Source organism: Lissotriton vulgaris, chromosome 3_1 (assembly GCF_964263255.1).
Source record: "Lissotriton vulgaris chromosome 3_1, aLisVul1.2, whole genome shotgun sequence".
In the NCBI taxonomy this organism is placed as follows: Eukaryota; Metazoa; Chordata; class Amphibia; order Caudata; family Salamandridae; genus Lissotriton; species Lissotriton vulgaris.
Genome location: NC_141689.1, coordinates 167,872,822 through 167,900,020, shown reverse-complemented (window position 1 = coordinate 167,900,020; position 27,199 = coordinate 167,872,822).

Genomic DNA, 27,199 nt, shown 5'->3' with positions numbered 1-27,199 from the left:
GTCGAGTCACTGGCACCATTCGGCAAGCTCTCTGCTCTGCTCCTGCTTTAGGCCTACCAGACTATTCTAAGTCTTTCCAACTCTATGTTCATGAGTCTGACGGGAGTGCTCTTGGGGTTCTATGCCAGCAGTTTGGTGACCACAAAAGACCATGCGCATATTTCTCTGCCACCTTGGATACTGTAGCCAAGGCTTTACCTTCCTGTATACGTTCTGTTGCAGCAACCGCCTTAGCACTACAACGTGCAGAAAGCATAATAATGGGACATGAAGTTGATGTCTATGTTCCACATGCTGTAGAGCTGATACTAAATAAGACACGTACTCAGCACCTCACAAATGCCAGGCTCACGCAGTATGAGATCTGTTTATTTGCAGCACATGTGACACTTCACAAATGGAACGTGCTTAACCCTGCCACTCTGTTACCTATTCCCACTGATGATCTAGTGGACTGCATCCAGCCAAGACTCAGGTCAGCAGCACATGCCAACACCAGACCATGATTGTATTTTGTTAACTGAAGAGCAAACAAAAGGGAGAATAGACATGACGGACATAGCCTATGCAGATGCAGAGGGAGAATTGTGGGTGGATGGTTCCTGCCGTAGAACAGAGGATGGAAATACATCAGCAGCCTATGCAGTTGTAACAAATAAAACTGTAGTTGAGTCCTGTAAGATACCCGAGTTGTCTGCACAAGCAGCAGAACTTGTGGCACTCACACAAGCTTGTGAATTATCTGAAGGAAGGTGTGTTAACATATATACAGACAGCCAATATGCCTTTAATGTGGCACATTCCTTTGGAAGACTCTGGAAGGAAAGAGGTTTCATTACCTCACAAGGCACAAAGATACAGCACGGAGTGCTTATCACCATTACTTAACTCCCTGGCACTTCCAAAGAAATTGGCCATAGTTAAATGCAGCGCTCACAAATAAGTTACAGACAAGGTAGGCCAGGTAAATGCATTTGCTGACATAACAGCAAAACAGACAGCAAGAAATAATTCAGCACTAGTACTAACTGTCCAAGAATTACCAGATGAAGTGAAGTCACTAGATCTAACAAGTGAAGGTATAAGACTAATGCAACAAGGAGCAACCGCAGAAGAACAGATGAGTTGGTCAAAGAACGGGTCATTTGTTCAAGGATGTTGGATGAATGGCGCCAAGGATAAATATATGTTACCAGACAGGATGGTCTACTCTGTGTTTGGCCATGCATGGCCCAGCACATATATGCAGGGATGCAATTGTAAATTGCATGGACAAATTCTGGGTGAACAAGAACATAAGAAAAATAGCACAGGAGATATGTCAAACATGTATGGTATGTGCACAGTACAATGTGGGTAAGACTGCTCCAGTACCCAAAGGCCACTTTCAGAAACCAACAATGCCATTTGAAGCCCTGCAAATAGACTATGTGGAGAGGCCCCCTGCAAATAAGTATAGGTATATCCTGGTGGTGGTGTGCATGTATTCAAAGTGGATAGAGGCATATCCGGTGAAGCACAATGATGCTATCTCAACAGCCAAGTGCTTGATAAAGGAACTGATCCCACGTTTTGGGGTCCCAAAAACAATATTTTCAGACAATGGCAGTCACTTCTGTAATGAACTAATAATGGTTACATGCAAAGCCTTGGAAATACAGCAGAAGCTACACTGCGCCTACCATCCAGAGGCCGCTGGCGCAGTGGAAAGAAAAAATGGCGTGCTCAAAGCCAAAATAGCAAAAATATGTGCTGACACAAAATTGACCTGGATGGATGCCTTACCTATTGCCCTAATGAGCATGAGGAGCACACCAGATGCCAAGACCAAACTCAGTGCACATGAAATTGTCACTGGGTTGCCAATGGTAGCTTGGGGAGTTCCAGACAAAAATGCTCTGCCTATGATGACGAATGAACTGTTGAATGATTACTGCATGTCACTTACACGTACTCTTGCTTCTATCAACCAGCACGTGAAGGGAGCCCTTCCAGAGCCGCTGCAGGTCGAGGGGCACAAGTTCAAGCCCGGTGACTGGGTGCTCATCAAAGCATTCCAGAGGTCCAACTGTCTCCAAGCTCGCTGGAAGGGACCACAACAGGTACTACTCGCCACAAAGACAGCAGTGAAGTGCACCAACAACAAATCTTGGATTCATGCCAGCCACGTCAAGAGGGCACCTCCTGAGACTGCATCCAGCCAAGACTCAGGTCAGCAGCACATGCCAACACCAGAACTGATCAAAGAAGAAAAAAGGTACAATTTGAGATCTACAAAGAAGAAGGAGATGAAATGTCAGTAATTCTGGTACCTGATCTTCTGCAGGAAATAGATGAAGTACTACTATTAGATATTATCCTAACAGATATTTTGACGACGATTTTTGACTTTGAGAATAGCAGTGAAGAAGACAACGAAGACGCACTCAGTTACCTTGAGGAAGTATTTAGTCAGCTAGAATACCAACTAATGCAAGATTTAAATAGTCTAGCATTACAAGAAGCCTTGAATAGAGTACTTGCTGACTGAGAAAAACAAACTAGGGTATATTGTACACTACCACCAGGAATAACAGCCTGTCTGCATAACAGAAAGAGACTACAACAATTCATCAGGGAAGTCCTTAGTAAAAAGTGGGCCAGTACAACGTTGAGTAGATGAACTGATCCAGGAGGTATTTGCGAGTCCTCCTGTAACTGCATAGTGCCCGTGCCACTGCAGTAATTAGTAGATGAACTGATCCAGAAGGTATTTGCGGGTCCTTCTGTCACTGCGAGCACCCGTGCTGCTGCAGCAACCAGCAAAGGACTTGAACGGATCCAGAAGGAATTTGCGGGTCCTTCTGTCACTGCGAGCACCTGTGCTGCTGCAGCAACCAGCAAAGGACTTTTTCCAGATCATCAGGACAGCCAGCTTCAGAAAGATACATTTGGGGTGAGGTATAGTGGACACTCCTGTCGTGCGTTATAGGAATTACATGCATATCTTTGGGAGGAGAGAAGTACCAAAAAATACTCAGAGACCATCTGACATATTAACGAATAGCTGTTCGCAATATATTTTATACTACAGCCTCTCCTTATATGTGTTTATGCTTTTTGTGTGCTTAGCTTATATTATAGTAAAGATTCATAGTGATAATTCACAACATAGTGTCATCAATAGCACTACATCCAATTAAAGAAAGTATAAGAATAGATAGATATGGATAGGGAAAATACAGTTCAAAAAATGAAGAGAAAATGGTACAAGTCTAAAATGTGCATATAAGGGGTGATATTCTGTCTGTTATTATTAGCATTAATTACTGTTTATCTATTAGATGTGTTCTATCCCATGGAAAGGTTGATCCCAACACCAACAACACCTGCTACAATACCTGCATACACTTTGTCACCTGAAGAAGATATGCACCACAATTCCTTTGTGACTTTGATGCATCATACCAATAAGATATTAACAAGGGGAGATTGCTGGATATGTTTGCAATTCCCAGCTTCTGTAGACCAAAGTTTGCCCCTGGTTCAAGTCCCACTACCGTTTGCAGCATCCTGTTATGCCATTTACATAACAATAGTAAAAATAGAACTGATAGCTGTTTTGCAGAATTTAAAGAAAAGTACTGCTGGTGCAGGGACAACTATGGCCCCACCTGCAGGAACATTATATAACAAATATATGGCAGATATTCTGACACTAGGGAACTGCACGGAAGTGATAGAACAAAATGCAACATTTCCCCTGTCTGACATCTTTACCCCGCTCTTTCCAAATAAGAATACAAGCATTAGGATAGCAGGCCCATCAAAAGAAGCAAATAAGAATATACCATTTTTAAAGTTAAAATTAAGAAAACACAACGCAATAGGGAGTATATGTATTAAGAGTAATGGGACCTATCAGGTGGGAAATAGCACAAATTGTAACATGACATTTGAAATGACGGCCGGAAATATTAGCATTCCACTTTACGTAGGTGACTCAATTTATTTCATTTGTGGAGAGAAGGCTTATACATGGCTTCCAACAAATTGGGGTGGTTGTTGTCACCTAGGTTTTGTATTACCTGCTATAGCAATAAAAGACACAAGAGAAGTTCGAAGGGACATGCAAAGACATGCACCACGGCGAGGCAGGAGAAGTGTGGATGTGGATCAAAGAGATACAGCATCACAGATAGCGGGTGACATATTTAAAGGAGTGATACCATGGATTGGTCCAGCTATCAACTCCAGGGATATACGTAGATTATCCAGGCTACTAGAAGCAACAATAAATGAAACAACAAGTATACTTGAAAATATTACAGTAGAGCTTCAAGCTGTGAGATTAGTTTCGTTACAAAATAGAATGATTCTCGACATGATTCTAGCAGAAAGGGGAGGAGTCTGTGCAATTATAGGGGCGTCCTGTTGCACCTATGTCCCGGACTCCTCTGTTACTGTCAGGGAAGCAATAAAAAGATTGCATCATATAGGTGTAGAAGCACATCAGGATTCTGGTACATGGGATATAGGAGGTTCACTTTGGAGTTGGTTGAGCGCATGGGGTTGGAAGATAGGAATGGTGTTCATAACAATTTTCCTACTAATAATAGGCTGTTGTCTATTAGTTAATTGCCTGCCAATGTGCTGTCAACTATTGGGACAGCTGACAAAATGCCAAGTGAGGAAATTAAAGGAAAAAGAAAGAATACTGATGCAAACAGTCACTACTGAGTTAATGAACATAGACATTTCTGACGATGATAAGAATGAACAATATAATTATTAAATTGTGATATGCTGCGTGATGAAATTATTTTAAACTGAGGTTCAAAGGGTCGATTTGTAAAAGATGAAAAATTAAGTTGGCCCCTTGCTGAAAGATAATATTAAAATTGAACCGTAGTTTATATTAATTTCTGTCTTTTAACCTGCTTGCAAACAAAATGAGCCCAATAGTCATAATGAAATGTTGCTCCATGGTGCACAGCTGGTGCACAGAGGGTTAAATTAAGTTGTCTGAAATTCAGCTGAAACCAGAAAAGAATGACAAGTGAACATGAACGTGCCCATTCTGTTCTTGCTCCAAGTTGTTTAATGATTCACTAGCCTTTCACCTTTGTACAGAGCCAGTTCAGTCAGTTCAGCGAGCTCTTTCTAGGAATCGTTCGCTGACCTAGGACGTGACAAGTTTGGCCTGCCCTTGCCCCGTTAAGTGAAGAGGCGAATTGTTTGCTCAGCACAGATAGCATAGATAGCAAGTGCGTCATTTGTGTTGGAAAGCAGAAAACACGGGCCTCTGCTGATAGTAGATCAACATTGCATATTGACATTTCAAGATAACCGGCCAAGGCAAGGCTGAAAGTCAGGAGATGGTAGTTTAAAGATTAACCTGTAGCTGCATGGTCAGATGTGTCGCAAATAATGTAAATTGTGAACGTAGACATATTTTGCAATGCACCTTGATACTGTAATGTACACGTGGACCTAATTCTAGCATGGTCACACCATGATGTAATTTGTTAATCATTAATGTATCCAGGTTCTGAAAATGGTATATAAGAACTGGCTTGCTTTCTGAAAAAACCAGATCACTTTGCACTCCTGCAAATTGTCTCAGCTGCAGCTTTATTGGCAATAAAGCCACTTTCTTTTGAAACCTTGTATGTGCCCTTCTTCTTGTCCCTATTAATACATTTTTTTGCTTTAACAATACGCATCTCATATAATGCGCCCGATTATACAGCTTTGGGACCCAAACTCTAGAACAAGAAACACCACAGTATTTCTTTCAACTTTTATTCCAATCCACAATCCCGACTTCTGTCCTACAATGGAATGGTTCTAATTTGCAAACGGAAATGGAAGGTGGGGGATTGTTTGATGTTGACAATCCGTTTCAGCATTAGTAACATTAATACGTTCGTCTGGCGTCGTAGTGTTCGTGGGGGCCAGGGATTCTGGCTCTGGGCAGGTCCAGGTGCGGACGGACGCAGATGTTCTTACCTTAGGCGCACCTTCAGCACGGCCACCATATATGGGGAGGTGGGAGGGAGGAGTAGCTGGGAGGCAGGGCGGCGAATGGGCGAGCAGGGGGGCTGGCCGCTGGGACACAGCAGCGGGAAAAAAATGGGCAGAGAACGGCGAAGAGAACAGAAGGCAAAACAGGGCACAGACAATAACAGGAGGGAAAAAGAAGGAAATTAAGGCAGAAACAAGGCAAAACAGGAGGAGAAAACAAGGTATTAAAGGCAAAACAAAGACAAAACAGTTACAACAAAACGAAGCAAAAACAGGGAGAAACCTAAGGTGTGGGCGTCAGAGGCAGCAACAATGTGTAAAGAGTGAAGAGGTGTTGCCTTAATGATATCTACGTTCCCTTCTAAATTTGCATTGAAAAGAAAAGCTGAGCAGAGTCTCCTTTGTCAGATGATGATCCCTTAGTAATACTGGCTGGCATGACAAGAGATAATTGAACTTTAGCATTCCCTATGATCATAGCCTGAAATCATGGAAGAGCTTAGAGCTGGAAGAAGGTGGCTCCCTAACCACATACAATTGGGCACAGAGGATCTGGAATTTATGTCCATGAAGATGTTGACTCTCAACTTAAGTAAATTAAATACACAATTTCTATATTAGGTGGAAATCCCTTGTGGATTATTTGAAATAGGTGTTGAGAACCATGGCATGCCACAGGACATTGAAAGCACTGACTATTGGGAACGCGGGAATGAAGCACTGGACTCCAAACTAAATGCAGACCAGCCGCGGCCCGTGCAGGTAAGAGTGGTGGGGCAGTGGTGCTGGGTGAGAGGGGAAGACTTTGTCAACGATTAATATTATTACTATTATTGGATTTTTATATAGCACGTAGCTACCCAGGGGCGTCCCAGCGCTTGCGACTAGCCAGAGTGCAGTGGGATTGTTAAGTGGATTGATTCAATAACCATGTTTTGAGCAGTTTCCGGAATGTAAGAAGAAGGGGTTTGCCACGGATAATGGAGAGCAGCATGTTCCAGAGTTTGGCTACATTCAGGCATATGCATCAAAGAAAATACCGGGAGCAAACGGGCAGAATCTCAGAATCTGGCCGTTTGCTCCCGGTATTTCAGCATTTGGGATGCATCATCCCAAATGCTGAAATCGCAATTTAAGGAATCTCTAAATAGCGATTCCTTAAATTGCTCCTGCATTTAAGGAATCCCAAAATGAGATTCCTTAAATGCAATGCATGAAACCCAAAAAAATAGCGATTTCGCTAATAGGGGGAGCAAATTACCATGAAGTTGAACTTCGTGGTAATTTGCTAAAACTTTGAAAAATGCACTTTTGTGCATTTTTCAAAGTTACATGTTGCTCACACACATGCCCTTAGGGCATGTGTGTGTGTAACATTCGTGCACAGGTCCATTTCAGGGGTGCAACAGGGTGTCCTTTGGACACCCTGGCACCCTTGAAATAGCGGAACCTTACCGATTCGGTAATAGCTAATCGCTAATAAGGAATGGCTTCCCCATTCATTCCTATGGGCCTTTAGGCCCATAGGAATGAATGGGGAAGCCATTCCTTATTAGCGATTAGCTATTACCGAATCGGTAATAAGGAATCTTAAGGAATCGCTAATAACATTGAGATTCCTACATGCATCCCGTTTTGCGAGTCTTTAATAGCGATTCCTTAAAATTCGCTATTAAGGACTCGCAAAACATTACTTTGATGCATCTGCCAGATTGTAGTTAAATGATCTGCCTCCACTTCTCAACCTTTTTATTTTCAGTGTTGACTGCCAGATGATGATTGGAGGAGTGAAGGAATTTTCTTGGTTGGTAGGGAGTGATGAGAGGTCTGTTAATGGCTGGTCCCAAACCCCAATAGGTCCTATGGGCTATGCAAAGGGTCTTAAATTTAACTCTCCGGGCCATCACCAGATCCTGTGTCTGGGCCAGCTGCGACCCTTACAGGTAAGAGCGGTGGCGCGTAGGGGCGGATTTTGAAAGACAACGACAAGAGGAAATTATTTATTTAATTTTCCCTCATCATCAAATGAAAATGGAAGGTTGGGGATTGTCTGAGGTTGACAATCCGTTTCAGCATTAGTAAAATTAAAACGTTTTATGAATGCAAGAGGAAGTTTTTATTTTATTTATTTATTTGCAGAGTTTTATATAGCGCTGGCTAGACCCGGAGGTATCAGAGAGCTTTACATGAGAACAGTTTCAACATAGTAAGCATTAGTTACTGGAGCATCGTATAATAAAAAAAGACAAAAAGCCCCCACAGGGGATAGAAGGTATTGGGGGAGGTGGGCAGAGTCCAGAGGGGCCGTCAGGGGGATGAGAGGGCCGGAGACAGGAGCAAAGTCCTCTCTCCCCGCTCAGACCGGTGGTAATCATCTCACGGGGATCGGGGCAGCCAAAGCGGATAAACCTGCAGGGCCATCATCACGCAGAGACTCCAAGTGCACAGCAGCTGCAGCGGGATGCAGAGTTGTAATGGTCAAGACCGGAAGGGAGGTGATAGCCCAGGAATGAGACCCAAAAGGTGATCCCGAGTCCGTCTCCTCAACAGCTGCTAAGAGCAGCTCACCCGTGCAGTCGGCCATTATCCTAGGATTCCCCTGGATGAGTTGTTGTGGAAAAGGCTTCCTCCATATCGAAGATCAGATTGTCCTAGGGGCACGAAGAAAAGTCATAGCTTTAAAATCCCCTTGGTGTAGGGGGTACACAGTGTCGTGTCCACATGATGGCACTAGGACCCTGGGGCTCAGGGTCAGGGGGACAGGGACACCAGACACCACATCCGGTCAGGGGGCGGGGGTCAGGGATCACTCGCCTGCAGGACCTCAGGGTGAGAGGTCAGGGGACCACGAGCGCGGCATACTGATACCAATGTATACATGCAAATAAAGACCGACGCTGATCACCTTACCGTCTCCTGTGTATTCCCGATCTTCGCGACGCGACAACTAGCGACGAAGGCGGCGACATCGACCAGCGTGAATTTGTGTGCACCTCGTCGGAAAGGGAAAGGATCGATCGTCTTCAGAAGACTGGTGACCAGGATCTCGGCGTGCCCAGAAGAAGACAGCGGCTAGAAGACGGAGCGCAGCGACACGGGAGCCCACCCCGGCCGCTGCGAGGAAAGACTGCCTGCCCCGGTAAGCGCTGTGCATGTAAGCACGAATTTGAAGATTTGCCGCGAGCTCTCGCGAGAGTCTCGGTGGCCATCTTAGAGGCAGGCGAGAGGGCCAATAAGCGAGCGGGAAAGGCTTGGCGGCCATTTTGGAGTCAGGCAACATTTCTATTGGCTGCGAAGTTCCGCGAGACTATCGGCGGCCATTTTGAAACCAGGCAAATAAGGCAATCAGAAGCGAGATTGGCTCGGCGGCCATTTTAAGGCCAGGAAAGTGCCGATTGTCAAGGCAGAAAGGCAGAAGTGCACAACAAGCACAGGCAAAAACAAGGAAAAGACAAAAGAAGAAAAGAATAAAGGCACAAAGAAAGAAATAAAGAAGATAAAGGCAACAGAACAAAGGAAAACAAAGAGAAAACGAAGGGGCACAAATGAAAGAGAATTAAGGGCATAAACAAGGAGAAGACAAAAAGGAGAACAAGGAAAGAGACAAAAGAAGAAGAGAATAAAGGCACAAAGAAAGAAATAAAGAAAATAAAGGCAACAGAACAAAGGACAACAAGGAAAAATGGCAGACCCAAAACCAAGTGCGCAATACAGAAGACCACTGCCATTCAGCCTGTCTGAACCGCAAACAGGGATAAGATGGGAGAAATGGCTCCGGCGTTTTGAAAACTATGCTGACGCAACAGATGTCACAGCGGCCAAGAAACGAGGACTGTTTCTAAATTATGTGGGCGATGAGGTCGAGGATCTGTTGGCGACACTGCCAGCTGCGGACATTGACACCTATGCCAAGTTAACAAAGTGCCTGACGGACAAGTTTGATCCGCAAAGAAATGTCGATTTCGAGAGGTATAGTTTCATGATCGCTTTCCAACAGGCTGAGGAATCACTAGACGATTTTGCAACGAAGTTGAGGAAACTATTGACTCACTGTGCATTTGACAAGTTTGATAACGAGCAGGCCATAAGGCTACTGATCATCGCAGACTGTCGGGACATAGAATTCCGAACAAGAATACTGAAAGAACCGATAACATTGGAGAATATCCTCGCACTAGGGAGGGCAGAAGGGCGAGCAACAGCACACGCGAAAGAAATGGAACGTGGCAAAGGAAGAGGTGGAGAACAAATTAATCGAATGGCGAGCAACAACAACAAAACAGGAAACTGGAGATAAGACAGAGGCGGCCAGGCAGGGAGGAAGCAACAAGAAGGAACGTGCTACAGATGCGGACTAGAGTTCCCACACCGAGGCGGCCCATGCCCAGCATTTGGCCAACGTGCTGAAAATGCAATGGACGAGACCATTACGCAAGTGTATGTCAAGGGGCACAGTTCAGGAATGACCGTGGAAGAACAAGTAGAGGAAGGATGCCGACACGCAGACACATCAGGCATGTCGAGACAGGATTGAGGAATTCGTCCGCAGAATCAGGGGACGAGGAAGAAGAAGAGAAAACGGAGAGGCTATACCTCATGACAGAGGTTAACACAGACTCCGAAGAAGATGAAGAAGAGTGCGACGAAATAATATGCCTGGTGGACAAGAAAAAAATAAAGAAAACGGAGTCCGTAACAATCAAAGTGGGGCCACACGATACCACGTTTGTGCTGGACAGCGGCGCAACGTGCAATATCATGTGCGTCTCTGAATATGAGAAGATGAAAGTGAAGCCGACTCTGAAGCCATCCCCAGTGAAAGTATTCACATGGGGGGCAAAGCGACCAGTGATCAACCTGGGGAAATTCAAAGAGGAATTACGATACAAGGATCAAAGGCTAACGGAGCAGATACATGTGCTCAAAGGAGACATCCCAGCGCCATGCTTGTTGAGCAACATAAAGGCACAAGTAATGGGGCTGATGGAAATGACGTATCAGATGTCAGAAAAAAAAACATTCTAAAAGAATATCCCAAACTGATAGAAGGTTTAGGAAAGCTGAAAGGACGGCAGATAACATTGCACATAGATGAAACAATAAGACCAGTTGTGCAACATCACAGAAGGGTGCCCATACACCTACATCCACAAGTCGAGGAAGAGCTGGAGGCCCTACTAAAACAGGACATCATAGAACAAGCGGATGGACCGACACCATTGGTGTCACCCATGGTGGCCGTCCCAAAGAAGGACAAATCGAAGATAAGAATATGTGTGGACATGAGGATCCCGAACAAGGCAATTGAACGTGAGCAACACCCTGGCCCACATCTGGACGGCATGATTAGCTGTCTCATAGGCACGAGAAGATTTTCGAAACTGGATCTATGCAAGGGATACCACCAACTTGAACTAGACCCTCAGTTGCGATACATCACGACGTTCTCCACCCACCTCAGACTATTTAGGTACAAACATTTGAGTTTTGGGAGAAGTGTGGCTCACTGGTTAGAGCAGGCAGACCCTGAAGCAGAGGTCAGACCCGGGACCAGGGTTCAATTCCAAACGCGGCAGGGTCTTGAGCTCAAATGTCCACGGACTCGATAATTCTCGCTTCGGTGCCTGACCTTATCATGGGTTCACACTCTGCAACTCTGGGCTTTAAGCTTGCTTAATCTCCACAACGGCCCCCTGCGGCGGGATGCCTGGCTTTCACCTTGGGGATGCCCTGTAGGGGCTATCTCACAGGGAAAAGCCAGGACGGGTTCCCAAGGCAAGCGCTTAGAGACCCCTGGGTGATAAGCGCTATATAAATCCAATATACAATACTATACAATACAATCTCATCGGCTGCAGAAATATTTCAGGAGACAATTCGTCAAGTCATCAGGCCGGTCAAGAACAGCTTGAACTACAGTGACGATATCCTGGTGTTCGGCAAGTCGGACGAAGAACATGACACGGCCTTAAGGGAGGTATGTTCATATCTAGAAGAAGCAGGTCTAACGCTAAATGAAGAGAAATGCGAACTGGGGCGGAATGAGCTAGTGTTCTTCGGTCACATATTTTCCAAAAAAGGAATGCGGCCAGACTGCAGCAAGGGCGAGACATTGGAAAAAGCAAAGAAGCCCACAGACGTGGCAGAAGTGAGAGCGTTTCTGGGGCTAGCAAGTTACTGTGCACGCTACATTAAAGATTTCGCCACCGTCAGCGCGCCACTGAGAGAGCTGACGAAACAAGGACAAAATTTTCAGTGGAGCAGCGAGTGTGACAAAGGGTTCGAAGAGATAAGAAGGGCAGTGACAGCAGTGGATCATTTGGCCTACTTCGACCCCAAGTTATGCACAGAGCTGACAGTGGATGCATGCCCCGTGGGGCTGGGAGCAATTTTAGCACAACATCAGCCCGGGAGAGATTCCCCAAGACACATCGTTGCGTACGGGAGCAAGAGTCTGACAGACGTTGAGAAAGGATATTCACAACCCGAAAAAGAGAGTCTGGCAGTGGTGTGGGCCTGTGAACATTACCCCATGTTCGTATACGGAAAACCGGTCACAATCGTGACTGACCATCAGGCTTTGATAACAATCTATGGCAACCCGAATGCAAAAATACCGCCAAGAATAGAAAGGTGGGGAATCAGGCTCATGGACTACAATTTTAAAATTATTCACAAGCCAGGAAAAGAGCAAAACCCAGCAGACTATGTGTCAAGGCACCCCCTGCCGCAAAACTCACAAGCGACCACAATGGCAGAAGAGTACCTGAACTTCGCACTGAAACTCAGTACACCGGCGACAATAACAGAGAGTGAACTAAATCAAGAAACGAAACAGGACGCCACCATGCAGGCGGCAATGAGGATCAACAGGGCGCAACGATGGAGCCACGTAAACAACCACATGTGCGTAGGAAGAGGAATAGACAAAGAAGAACTGCTGGCATTTAAAAGAATAAATGAGGAGCTGTCAGAATGCGAAAACTGAACAATAATGAGAGGCACGAGAATAGGTATGCCCCAAACGCTAAGAAGACCAGTGGATTTGGCACACGAGTCACACCGGGGCATGGTAGCCACTAAAAAGATGCTGCGGGAAAAAGTGTGGTTCCCGGGACTTGACAGCATGGTGGAAGAGATGGTGACAAAGTGCCACGTATGTCAAAAAACAGGACCACCGTCAAAACTGTGGAAATCACTTTAGGATAATTTGAAATGTGCATTGACAGCCATGGCATGCCACCGGACATCGCAAGCACTGACTATTGGAAATGCCGAAATGAAGCACTGGACTTTAAGTTCCCCAAACTAAATGTAGACCAGCTGCGGCCGTGCAGGTAAGAGTGGTGGGGCAGTGGGGCCGGGGGGGGGGGGGGGGATTTTGACAGACAATGACGAGGGAACATTAAATAAATAATGTATTTTCTCTTGTCGTCGTTTGTCGAAATCCCACCCGGCCACCACTGCGCCGCCGCTCTAACCAGGCACGGGCCACGGCAGGCGCGGATGCAGGACCTGGTGATGGCCCGGAGAGACGTGCGATAAGATAGAAGTGTGACATGTGCAGCGGACTGGTTCACTAATGGGTTTGATACTCGTGTGCTTTTCTGAATTAGGATCGATCCAGCAAGGGATGATTTAAGTGGGTGACGATATACAGTTGAAGAGAAATGTTTTTTTGCATTCTATGCCCGATAGATTTGATCAATAAAATGCCTTTATAAAAAAAAGTTTAAAGCAAATTGAGAAATCGAAACTGACATTGAAGCAAGAGTATTCGTATTTGAACTTAATTACAGTAATTAACTAAAATTCAGCATTGACTGGCTCACTTTTTGAAAGTAGCAAATATAGGACAACGTTTTGGAGAAATTGCTAAAGCCTGATGACATATTTGAAATGATCGCTTTAAATGTTTTGACATCAAAACCATATAATTAATAAGTGAAACATACTGTTAAACTTGCTGGGGCCTCCTGGACTGTTGAGCTTCTCTTTCTTAGAAAAAGTATAAAAGAAAAGTATTCTTAAACCCTTCCGACATTCGTATTTCCGTCCAAGTCTCTGTATTGTTAAGATTACGTGTAAATAATACTCCTTTGTCAATTTCCCTTTATTTCCCATATCATTTCAAACCTGTTTGCCCATTAGGAGACTTTGCTGTGGTAGCAGCTTCCATTGTGTTCCTCATCACTCCCGTTTTTCTTCACCTACATTAACTGTCTGTGGTTTTTCAAATCATTTCCCCAAAATTTGCTGTATCACCATGAGATGCACGTCATTTTATGTCCACCTTATAGCACTCCAGGCAGTGTTCAGACAAGAAATAAATACAATGAAGAGTAGAAGCAAAGACAGACATAGATTGGCATTGTAAAAATGATTTGATGTTCATTCTTCAGTAAAGCAGCACGTTTGTTTTGCTGGAATTTCCCCCAAAACGGAGTAAGAAATCAGAAAAGCTTCCATGATACTTTCACTGTTATGCTATTCATTTTGTCACTAAGACAAGATAAAAGTATTTCTGTTGTTGGTAGGTTTTGCCTTTTGATAAAGATGTGGATTTCTTCTTTTACTGGTGCCACTGCAATAAAAGGATCCATTTGATAGCCAGTAGACATCGAGTAGGAGAGGGTGAGCATCATGGTGGGTGAAGAGACTGAATGAAGAGAACATGGATGCTGTATTGAGGAACACATAATTAATCTACATTGCCTGTTTATCTGTTTAATTTTAATGTATAGTTTTGTCTCTAAGAAGAGACGTGTGTACACATGGGCTTTCTTACAGATGCAACAAAAACTAGTCTCTGAAAAGTACTGACTGCAATACTTTGCAGAGTGTGCCAACTAATGTCACCCCTTACAACGTAAACTTCATTTACTGTCTCCTTTTCATAGTTCTCTTCTGCAGGGGCACAGCTTATTTTTGCTACTTCTTTCTATTGAGCAAAGGGGCTTTCTCCCACCTTCCATACTGTTGTAGCTCAATATGAAGCTTCAATATCTTGTACACTTTCTGTCTTCGCTGGGGCACCACGAACAGACCCCCAACTATTGCCCCAAAAACTTCCTTCCTGAAACAAAAAGTCTAACCTATTGTCTTCCCCGTTTCTTGTTCTCACCTGACTCTACAGGCCCTTTTAGAACTAATGACCGCTCACTGCAGGCTTGTCTCTTTAGTTGGTCTTTTATGGGTTGTTTTCTGAAACAGCTGTGGCTTATGGGAGACGTAAATGTATATACTTATATCAATCAGACATTGAACTGTATTTCTATATTAGCAAAATAATTACATGTGCCAGTTTTCCAGAAACATACAAGTTTTAAATTATGACCAGTATTGGGTATATTATCTGAAGGGCCGGATGGATGTATGACGTAACAACGCATGCTTTTACCACGCATGCCTTTACAACGCGGTTTTTACATCGCAAACCTTTACAACGCATAGCGCTTTGGGGTGCTGGATAGTGAAAAGTTTAATTTTCTATTCCAACTCCAGTCCCCGTGGACACTAGGGAAGGTGTTGGATACAAAATTAAACTTATTCCCTATCCTAGAGCGCCCCCCAGCGCAATGCGTTGTAATGGTTTGCGTTGTAATGGTAGTGCGTTGTAAAAGTTTTGTTGTAAAGGTTGTTCACCGGGCCGGATTTGTCAAAAAAAATTCTACTAAACCGTGTAAAATTATTGTTTTTGTGTTGGTCAGATAGACTGATTGTCTGTTTTGGTTCGGGAATCAAAATGTCACTGCTCAATTGCTTGGCATGCTGCAATTGAGATGATCCGTCCAAGGTGATTAAAATAAACTTCAATAAATGTCTTTCCTTTGATGTATTTGCAACATGTGCCCTTGTCTGTCACTTCCTTCTTGGACCTGCAGTGCAAGCAGTGCACTGATGACAGACACATTGGCTGAATGACGCGGGTCGGAGGCCGCCATCTTGTAATAGGTCCTTTGTTTTGTCCATGATGCTTTTTTTCCATGGCTTGGAATAGATTCGGCACACACTCAGAAGTTTCCATTGGTTTAGCTGCACACAGTCTGTAGGTCCACCGGTGCAGCTCTTTTATCAGTTTGCCAGTGAAAACAGCAAGGCTGTTTTTTTATCGCATTTGCTCAACATTCTCAGCGGTGCTTTTAAGGGATGGATAACAAAGAAAGCTCATTAAATAGCATCCGGTATTTTCCATTTACCAAGCAAACAGTCACGAATCGCGTCCCATTATGAAGCAGAATGATATATAATTGCTCACTTCTGCATTAGCAGATACCTGATAATGCACTGTAATAGGACAGGGCAATTGGATAATTGAAACTCTTCTCAAACGCTCCTTTAGCTGAGCTAGAGTTTATATTTTCAATGCGGTACAAGTCAACTAAAAAGGAGTGTCTCATTCATTCATTCATTCCCACTTTTGTTTATTCATTCATTCATACAAGGCATCAAAATAATACTTTGTTGGCATGACAAGGAACGTCTAGGTTTTACAGGTGCACAAATGCTGTGAGGAGTTTATGGAAGGGTTTATTTGCGTCTGATAGTGACATAAGCCAACAAGGGCTCTGATTCTTTCCTGCCAGCTCTCACTTTCCTCTCTTCAGCTCAATGTGAATCTTGCACTTTAAGACTAGTGAGAATATGAACGACTCAGCTGGCAAATTCTTCAAAGTGGAATTTCTCTGTTTTCTCATATTCTCAGTGCAGTGAATCAACATATGGATGCTCTTTTTGTAAGGCCAGACGGATGCCAACTCTGGCTTGACTGTCCTTTCCAGCTCTATAAGGCCTTCTTTCAGGCTTCAGACTGAGGTCTCTGTCCCTGCACTGGCCCTCAGTTGTCTGTCTTTGGAGCTCACTGTCCCCCTACATGTAATGAATTGCCTCTAGATTTGGGGCTTACTGTCCTTGTAGTGGTGGCCATCAGTCACACATCTTTGGGACCCAGTGTCCTTGTATTGGTCATCAGTCACCTCTCTTTGGGACTCTATGCCCTTGTACAGATCATCAGTCTCCTGTTGTTGGTGCTTGCTATCCTTCGATTGGTCATCAGTCTTCTGTTGTTGGTGCTCGCTCTCCTTGTGTTGCTCATCAGACTCCTGACTTTGGGGCTAGCTGTCTTTGTATTGGTCATCAGTCAGCTGTCTTTGGGGATCGCTCTCCTTGTATTGGCCATAAGTCATCTCTTTTTGGGGCTCTATGTCCTTGTACAGATCATCAGTCTCTTGTCGAACCAACTCGCAGTCTTTGTATTGGTCATCAGTCTGTCATTGGGCCTCAGCCTTCTTGATTCCGTTCATCAGTCAACTCTCCTTCATTTCCTGTTTAATAAATAGAGCTCTCCTTTGGCCCATGGGCCTCTGTGGGCAGGACCTCGGTCTCAGCGCTTGGACGCCTCAGGGCAGCTATTCGCGCTTTATAAAATCCATTTTCATTTCATTTTCATTATAAAGTCCATTTTCATTTCATTTCTCCTTGGTGTTCTCTCTATTTGTGTTGGTCATCGGGCATATATCTTTGGGTCTCGCTCTTCTTGTATTGGCCATCAGTCTCCTGTTGTTGGTGCTCGCTCTCCTAGTATTGGTCATCAGTCACCTGTCTTTGGGTCTCGCTCTTTTTGTATTGGTCATCAGTCACCTGTCTTTGGGTCTCTTGTATTGGTCATCAGTCACCTGTCTTTGGGTCTCGCTCTTCTTGTATTGGTCATCAGTCACCTGTCTTTGGGTCTCGCTCTTCTAGTATTGGTCATCAGTCACCTGTCTTTGGGTCTCGCTCTTCTTGTATTGGTCATCAGTCACCTGTCTTTGGGTCTCGCTCTTCTAGTATTGGTCATCAGTCACCTGTCTTTGGGTCTCGCTCTTCTTGTATTGGTCATCAGTCACCTGTCTTTGGGTCTCGCTCTTCTTGTATTGGTCATCAGTCACCTGTCTTTGGGTCTCGCTCTTCTTGTATTGGTCATCAGTCACCTGTCTTTGGGTCTCGCTCTTCTTGTATTGGTCATCAGTCACCTGTCTTTGGGTCTCGCTCTTCTTGTATTGGTCATCAGTCACCTGTCTTTTGGTCTCGCTCTTCTAGTATTGGTCATCAGTCACCTGTCTTTGGGTCTCGCTCTTCTTGTATTGGTCATCAGTCACCTATCTTTGGGTCTCGCTCTTCTTGTATTGGTCATCAGTCACCTGTCTTTGCGTCTCGCTCTTCTTGTATTGGTCATCAGTCACCTGTCTTTGGATCTCGCTCTTCTTGTGTTGGTCATCAGTCACCTGTCTTTGGGTATCGCTCTTCTTGTATTGGTCATCAGTCACCTGTCTTTGGATCTCGCTCTTCTTGTATTGGTCATCAGTCACCTGTCTTTGGGTCTCGCTCTTCTAGTATTGGTCATCAGTCACCTGTCTTTGGGTCTCGCTCTTCTTGTATTGGTCATCAGTCACCTGTCTTTGGATCTCGCTCTTCTTGTATTGGTCGTCAGTCACCTGTCTTTGGGTCTCGCTCTTCTTGTATTGGTCGTCAGTCACCTGTCTTTGGGTCTCGCTCTTCTTGTATTGGTCATCAGTCACCTGTCTTTGGGTCTCGCTCTTCTTGTATTGGTCATCAGTCACCTGTCTTTGGGTCTCGCTCTTCTTGTATTGGTCATCAGTCACCTGTCTTTGGGTCTCGCTCTTCTAGTATTGGTCATCAGTCACCTGTCTTTGGGTCTCGCTCTTCTTGTATTGGTCATCAGTCACCTGTCTTTGGGTCTCCCTCTTCTTGTATTGGTCATCAGTCACCTGTCTTTGGGTCTCGCTCTTCTAGTATTGGTCATCAGTCACCTGTCTTTGGGTCTCGCTCTTCTTGTATTGGTCATCAGTCACCTGTCTTTGGATCTCGCTCTTCTTGTATTGGTCATCAGTCACCTGTCTTTGGGTCTCGCTCTTCTAGTATTGGTCATCAGTCACCTGTCTTTGGGTCTCGCTCTTCTTGTATTGGTCATCAGTCACCTGTCTTTGGATCTCGCTCTTCTTGTATTGGTCATCAGTCACCTGTCTTTGGGTCTCGCTCTTCTAGTATTGGTCATCAGTCACCTGTCTTTGGGTCTCGCTCTTCTTGTATTGGTCATCAGTCACCTGTCTTTGGATCTCGCTCTTCTTGTATTGGTCATCAGTCACCTGTCTTTGGGTCTCGCTCTCCTAGTATTGGTCATCAGTCACCTGTCTTTGGGTCTCGCTCTTCTTGTATTGGTCATCAGACACCTGTCTTTGGGTCTCGCTCTTCTTGTATTGGTCATCAGTCACCTGTCTTTGGGTCTCGCTCTCCTTGTATTGGCCATCAGTCTCCTGTTGTTGGTGCTCGCTCTCCTAGTATTGGTCATCAGTCACCTGTCTTTGGGTCTCGCTCTTCTTGTATTGGTCATCAGTCACCTGTCTTTGGGTCTTGCACTTCTTGTATTGGTCATCAGTCACCTGTCTTTGGGTCTCGCTCTTCTTGTATTGGTCGTCAGTCACCTGTCTTTGGGTCTCGCTCTTCTTGTATTGGTCATCAGTCACCTGTCTTTGGGTCTCGCTCTTCTTGTATTGGTCATCAGTCACCTCTCTTTGGGTCTCGCTCTCCTTGTATTGGTCATTAGTCACCTGTCTTTGGGTCTCGCTCTTCTTATATTGGTTATCAGCCATCTCTTTTTGGTGCTGGGTGTCATTATACTGGTCATCCTTTGTCTTTCATTCGGGCTCTGGTTCCTTGGACAGGTCATCATTCACCTGTCTTCAGGGCTGGCTGCCCTTGGACTGGTCATCGATTTCCTGTCTTCTTATATTGGTCATTAATCAATCAGTTAATCACATTTCTTTGGGCTATATGTCCTTGTACAGATCATCAGTCTATTGTCGAAACAGCTTGCAGTCTTTGGGTCTCGCTCTCCTTGTATTGGTCATCAGTCACCTGTCTTTGGGTCTCGCTCTTCTTGTATTGGTCGTCAGTCACCTGTCTTTGGGTCTCTCTCTTCTTGTATTGGTCGTCAGTCACATGTCTTTGGGTCTCGCTCTTCTTGTACTGGTCGTCAGTCACCTGTCTTTGGAGCTCGCTCTCCTTGTATTGGTCGTCTGTAACCTGTCTTTGGATCTCGCTTTTCTTATGTTGGTCATCAACCATCTCTTTTTGGTGCTGGATGTCATTGTACTGGTCATCCTTTTTCTTTCTTTCGGGCTCCGGTTCCCTGTACCGGTCATCATTCACCTGTCTTTATAGCTCGTTCTCCTTGTACTAGTCATCAGTCTCCTATATATGGGGCTGGCTCATCTTATATTGGTCATCAATGAATCAATTAATCACATTTCTTTGGGCCAGGTGTCCTTGTACTGGTCATCAGTTACCTGTCTTTTGGGATTGCTCTCCTTGTACTGGTTGCCTCAGTTGCCACTTTTGCTTGCTGTCTTTCTACTGGTTGGTAGTCACCTATCTTTCAGACTCGCTGTACTTTTACTGTTAGTCAGTCTTCTGTCTAAGGGGCTCTGTTCTAGGTCTCCTGACTTTGGTACTCGCTCTCCTCATACCAGTCATTAGACACTTGTCTTTGGTGCTTGCTGCTCTGGTCTCTTCACAGATATTAGATATTCTTCTAGACAGGCTCTGAGCCAGCATTCATAACATTTCATTTTCTCTTCATCTGTGTTTATATTGGAAATTATATCTTTGCTCAGCACCTCTTGCTAGAAGGTTCAGGTACTGTTTCGGATGTCTCTTCTTTCTGCGGGAGATGTTCATCTCAGCTTCCTGTGTCTGGAGATCTCTTTAAGTAACATTTGTGTATATGTCTCATTTTGGCCACTTTGTTGAGTTTGACCTGACATGATTGTCTGCTGGTCTTCTGGATATGTGCCTGGCACTTTAAAAAAAAGTCTGTTTACCTGTGCAGAGTAGGAGAGGGTGCTGCAATAATTATGCTCAACAGGACTTGCTAGGGCGGTTTGTGTGGGCCTTCAGTACCTATTTACACAATTCCAGACACAAGGTGTGATCCTATGTCAAGTCTAATGAGATGTTCTAAAATGTTACTGTAATCCAGGAATCCTTATCTCAGTACATGACCTATTGTCTGAAGCAAACTATATTATGAGATACACGTGCTAATGATCCTAAGAAAGCCCTGAGAGGTAGGTTACACCTCAGCACAATCAGGTCAGAACATTAAGATCCACACACACCTACGTGGTAGGGCAAATATCTGTGCAGGGAACAGAGCAGATTACTGGCTACAAGCCAGCATGTGTTGACCTTCCTCTCTGTACCTCACCGGTGTGGTGCCCCCTCAAGTGGAAATAGCCCAATACCTTAATCATCTGGTATTCAGCGCAAGTAGGTGTGCGACGTGAAATGCCTCAGAAGGAATTCTCTGAAGGAGGATGTAGCGCTGTAGTTAAGTCAGCTGTAAGTACATTTAGGGACATCATATAATTTGTACACTGAAGGTGTGAGAATGATACCACCACTAAACATACTTTTCCTTATGTAGGAGGGGGGTGGGCGCACGCTGCCTCACACTCCAGCACTAAGTTTGCCCCGATGCATCATAATAAATGCAGTGCATGATAACACTTTCTTCGGTGTCAAGCTTGAGTTTTTCACCCTTATTGGTGCAGCCAGTGCTGTGTATCTCTAGACGCGTGTTTCAGGATAATTGCCCTTCTTCAGTAGAGAGCAACACTTTTTTGGGGGGTGCTGGAGATGCTGCCCAAAGTCTTCTCAGGTCTCAGTACCACTCGCTGGACGCAGTGCATCAGCCAGAGCTCGTCAGCTCATTAGCTAAAGGGAGCCTTTTCAAATAGGAGGAGTGTGGCACACACTGCCTCACACTCCAGCACTAAGTTTGCCCCGATGCATCATTATAAATGCAGTGCATGATAACACTTTCTTCGGTGTCGACAGATAATGATCCAGAAACACGTGTATAAAGATGGCCAGTACAACTTTGTAATTACTTGAGACAAGTGTGATCCCACATTGGTTTCCTGTTTAAAAGGCTCCCTCGAGCCGGTTGAGCTGAAGAGCTTGTGGAGAGGCACCTGCGCGCCTTGAGAGGTACTGCGACCTGAGAATACTTTGGCATCCTGCTCAGCAGCCTCAAATATTTGATTCCTAATCTCTACTGACGACGGATAATGATCCAGAAACACGTGTATAGAGATGGCCAGTACAACTTTGCAATTACTCGAGACAATCCTGCAAGCACACACACTTGGTGAACTGCATTGACCACAATGCTCAGGGGCGACCTGCTGGGAGGTGAAGCAGCGTGATACCACATTGGTTTCCTTTCCTTCATACTTTTCCATATGTTCTGAGCCTTTGCGGAGATTACTAACTTTGTTGTAGTTTTGAATCTTGAAGACCTCTCTCCCATATTCCTACAGCCCAGATGGACTGTGAAGAGGAGTCAACTTTCCAACACCCCCTGGTACTAATGGGGTGTTTTTATGTGTGGAATGGTACCATAGGAGGCCAGTACAGTCAGAAGAGACAGATATTGTTGTGGTCAGTCCTTATAACTGAGATCCCGGATTGACTGTTAGTAGAGGGAAGATAACAGGGCTCCAATATCTAAAGAAGGTACAAAAGGGGGTGGTGATGGACGGAGTATCTGAACCAATCAAACACTCACACCCAGTCAACAGATCTGGGTTTAATCCATCACCGTTCTTTAGCCCACTCTGCCATCCCAGTTCAGACATGGCCATATGCAAATCAGTGTGACCCTGTGCCTCATGAGAACAGTCCAGCCCGAACTGCCAAGCCATGCCTTCCTTGGACCGGAAACAAGCTTCCTAGGACCAGTTTCTGGTATTACAGCCATCTTCAGCCAGGCTTGCTTGAATCCAGTGGCAAAGTGAGCAAGGGACTCACGTCTGAGCATACCCTGCCAACTTTTGGTGAACAAAGCGGTACAAAAGGGGGTGGTGATGGACAGTTCAGGCTGGACTGTTTGGTAGTCCACTACCACTCATTTGGAACCCCTGTTAATAAAAGGAGCCAGAGACAGTTGGGTTAACACACCATACATCCATATCAGACTATCCATTAAGAAAAAAAAACGTCAAAGCACATGAATTGCCTCGTAGTTAACTTCACTTGTAGCAAATGTATCAGAGGTTTGTTCCTCGAGTAAGACGGAAGCTTAGTTTACGAGTTCCTTGCTCTTAATTCCTGTTATCGCTGTATAAACACAAACATAAATGGAGATACTTGTGGATCTCCAAAACATCCACGTCTCCCTCGGCCGACAATACCGACCGTCGATTACCACGTGTAGGCAAACCTTGCCAACACGTCAAACACCAAGTAGAAACAAAAGCGGCCACAGTTCCTGGTGCAAGCACCCTTACCGCACCCACAGAAGATCTGCAACGGCCACCAGAAATCACTGGACAAGAGGAATTCCCGACGCCGAACTCGGGAAAAGCTTCCTCCTTATGCGTCCTTGATCGGAGTCTCGCGAGATTCGCGGAGGCTCATGGGAGTAGTAGTTTTGACACACGTCTTGCCGGGAACTGTAGTTCTTTCCCCAGCACGATCGTGACAGTTAGCAGCGGCATGGGCCACAAATTATTTTAGAGTGTTCTTATGTGGTAGTACGTTCATACTCTGCACTGACCATAAACCTTTGTTGAAAGTTTTAGGACCAGGTGGTATTAAGAATTGTTCAGGACGATTGACTAGGTTGGCGGTGAAGTTGCAAGAATTTGATTGTAGATTAGAGTATTTGCCAGGATGGAAGAACAGAGTTGCGGATTGTTTGTCCCGTTTACCAGATTGTAGTAAAGAAATCCTCGATTTTAAGACGGAAGAGGTAGTGGCGTGATGCCGTGGAGACTTGTGCAGGTGCCATACAAAGTGATACGTGGTATACCCATATACAGCAGGATGTTGTTTTGTCGGGCGTTGTGAGGATGATCAAGGATGGTGCCAGGAGAGAAGGTTCGTTACCTGATGGTGTGAGACCATTTGTGAAGGTTATAGATGAGTTAGCTGTAACTCCTGATGGTACTGTTATGAGAAATGACAAGTTTGTGCCTCCATGTGGTTTACGGAGAAGGTTGATTGGTTTGGCACATGAAGGACATATGGGGCAAACCATGACGATCAAAAGGATTAAGGTGAACTATTGGTGGCCGAATATGGATTCAGATGTAAAGGAATGGGTGGAGCAGTGTGAAGCTTATAGAGAATCTGAGAAGCGTTTAAGAGTAGGTCTAGGATGTTCAAGTGACCAACAGCATATTACCAATGTGGAAAGAGTATGGGAGAAGGTTTGCATTGATTTTATTGGTCCATTTGCGTTTTTGCCACAATCTCAAAAGTTTGCTCTTGTTTTAGTGGATGTAAAATCAAAATGGATTGAAGTGGCCTTTATGAATTCAATAACTACTGCAACCACTATCGCTGTTTTAACTGAAATTTTTAAGAGGGAGGGTTTTCCTTCGGTTATCTTATCTGATAATGGTACACAATTGAGATCTTATGAGATGGAAGAATTTTTAAATTCAGTTGGTGTCAAGCATTCTTGTTGCTCATTATACAACCCACAGGGCAATGGCTTAGCTGAGCGCTTGAATAGAATGGTAAAAGGTACTATGCAGTTGGCTTATAATTCACATATGGATGTAGTGAGTGCTTTGTCTGAGATGATGTGGGCTTACAGGACAACAGTAAACTCTGATTTAAGTTTGAGTCCCTTTGATATGATGCGTGGTAGAGTGGCTGGCACAAAATTGTTTCCAGCATGGATGCGTGCTACAAAAAAACAAAAAGAAGAGAATTCGTCAATAAGTAAGAATGATAAACATTTTATCAATGTTGTGATTGGGTTAAGGTTAAGCCTGGGCTCAACACTAGTTTTCTGAATAAATTCAGAGGTCCATTCAAAGTGAAAGCTGTTGGTGTGAATTGGGTGAGATTGATGAATGGACAGACCAGGAATTTGAAGTGAGTGGCTCTTTATCAAAGGAAGAATGGTAGGTGTGAGTTTGATATGGAGGGAGAATGTGAAAAAATAGGTGGGTCACCTTGGATGATGATGGGCGATGAAGATTTTTGTGGAAATAGGATCTTTGAGGGATCTAGGGGGGCTGTTTTAGATCGGGAGGTGAGACAAGGTGATGATGGAAGGAGAGGAGATGTAGTTGAATCTTCTCGCGTTTTGAGACAGGTTGGGGAAAGGAGAGCTCTGCAGTATCTTAAAGATTACTTAGTGTCTGTTTGATTTTGATTTTATTTTATTTTATTTTTTCCTAACTTTGCTTCCTCTTAATGTGTTTTAGTGTAAGATGGGGAGATATGCTATAATGTACTAGCTTGTGTTATTCTAGACTGTGTCATGGTATTTATGATGTACCTGCATTCTTTATGTGAGGTCATCATACAGTGGAGAGTTACTGTTTAACCAGCTGCGTCTGGTAGGGATCGTCCTGTGTTTCTCCTGATGATTAAATTACTTCAAGAAACCATCTAATTTCCATGCTGTTATTTACAACATTGACATCAGACAGCCTATTGGAAGATCTAGGTTTTTAGTTTCTTCTGGAATTTCAGGGTGGACCTGGCAGCTCTGATGTGGAAGGGACATTTTTTCTACACGTAGGAAAAGACTCGACCTCCTACTCTGGCCTATTGGATGCAGGCTACGTGGGAGAGGAGTACGTTACTCGAGCAGAGATGCCTGGCTGGGCTGTGAAATCAGATGCAGTTGAGGTATGCAGGGCCTTTGTTGTGTGGTACTTTGTAGGTATGTGTGTAATTTAGAAAATGGCCCTCTGCAAGCACTGGAGGTGCCACATGCTCACGCGACCTGTCAATATATCGTATCATCCTCAGGGACCTTTAGGGCAGTGAACTGCCTCTATAGGACAATACACAAGGACATACTTCAACCCATTGAGTCCCTCAAAACCTGATGGGAGGAGATTCAGGGAATTCCCATACCAGACAAGGATTGGAAGATTATACTTGAGAGGACTCCTAAAATATCTTTGAGTGCCAGACTAAATATTATATGAACCCTGGGTGCATTAATGGATAGTTTCACATAATTGAAGCATCCTGTCTAAGGTGCGGGGAGGGTGGAGCTGAGCTAATGCATATGTTGTGGACTTACCCAAGACTGGGAACTTATTGTCAGGAGGTAACAACGGTAGTTGTGGATGTCATATCAAAGAAGGTTCCCCGCTCCCCTGGGCACTGCCCTTTGTATTGGTTCCCTCATATATCCAAAGGGAAAAAGTCAAGCAGGTTCCAAGATCGTTCTTTCCTGTAAGCAAAAAGAGAAATAACTAGGAACTGGAAAGTGCCTGGAGGTCCCCAGGTCAACATGTGGCGCAAGGAACTTGAGAGATGGCAGGGTATGAAAGGGAAATACAGTTGTGAGAGGATGGACGGGGTCTAGGGTCCCTGGACACATCAAGGGCATGGGAGGCTCTGGTGGACTGCTTAAGGGACCCCCTCAACAATCCTTCCTAGGTACACCACAGGGTTCTCTCGCTACTGCCCTCCTCCATAGCTGCATTACCAGAGCTCCCTTGATGCAATTAACCTCAGCCACCATTATGAAGAATATACGTTAACTGTACCTCCATGTTGACACAGGTATAGGAGATATTACTGTCTTGAATTGTTCGACAGACAATGGAAATGGTATTGTGCTGGCCTATGTGAAGGGAGGGAAGGTTGGGTATATTGTGGAACTTGATGGTTTACCGTCTGTAAACTTTTGAGTATGATCCTGATGTATTTTTCAAACTGACAGCTGATTGACAATGAATAAATCACAATCAAATTTTGTTAAAACCATGTGTGTTATGCAGATATGTGATATGTATCCAGCCTATTGCTGTAACTCATATCTCACCCTATCAGCTCCACATCTGACAACAACATCTTTCTAAACAAAGTCAACCCTTTTCTGGAAAATTATGTGAACTTTCATGTCCACACTCCAACTAAAATACGCACGTGCAAGCCTGAACCTTCAGCACCTTAGTACTCCAAATACCTTGTTGACAATGAATGCTTCATTAGCAGACAAGAAAGGAAATGAAAGGAAAGCAGAACTCCAGTTGACCTCATGATACTGACGTCCCTACATGAACACACAGACAACTCATCACATGAGCCAGAGCAAAGCACTATCCCAACAAAAGCAAAGTACTATGCCAACAAAAGCAGAATACTC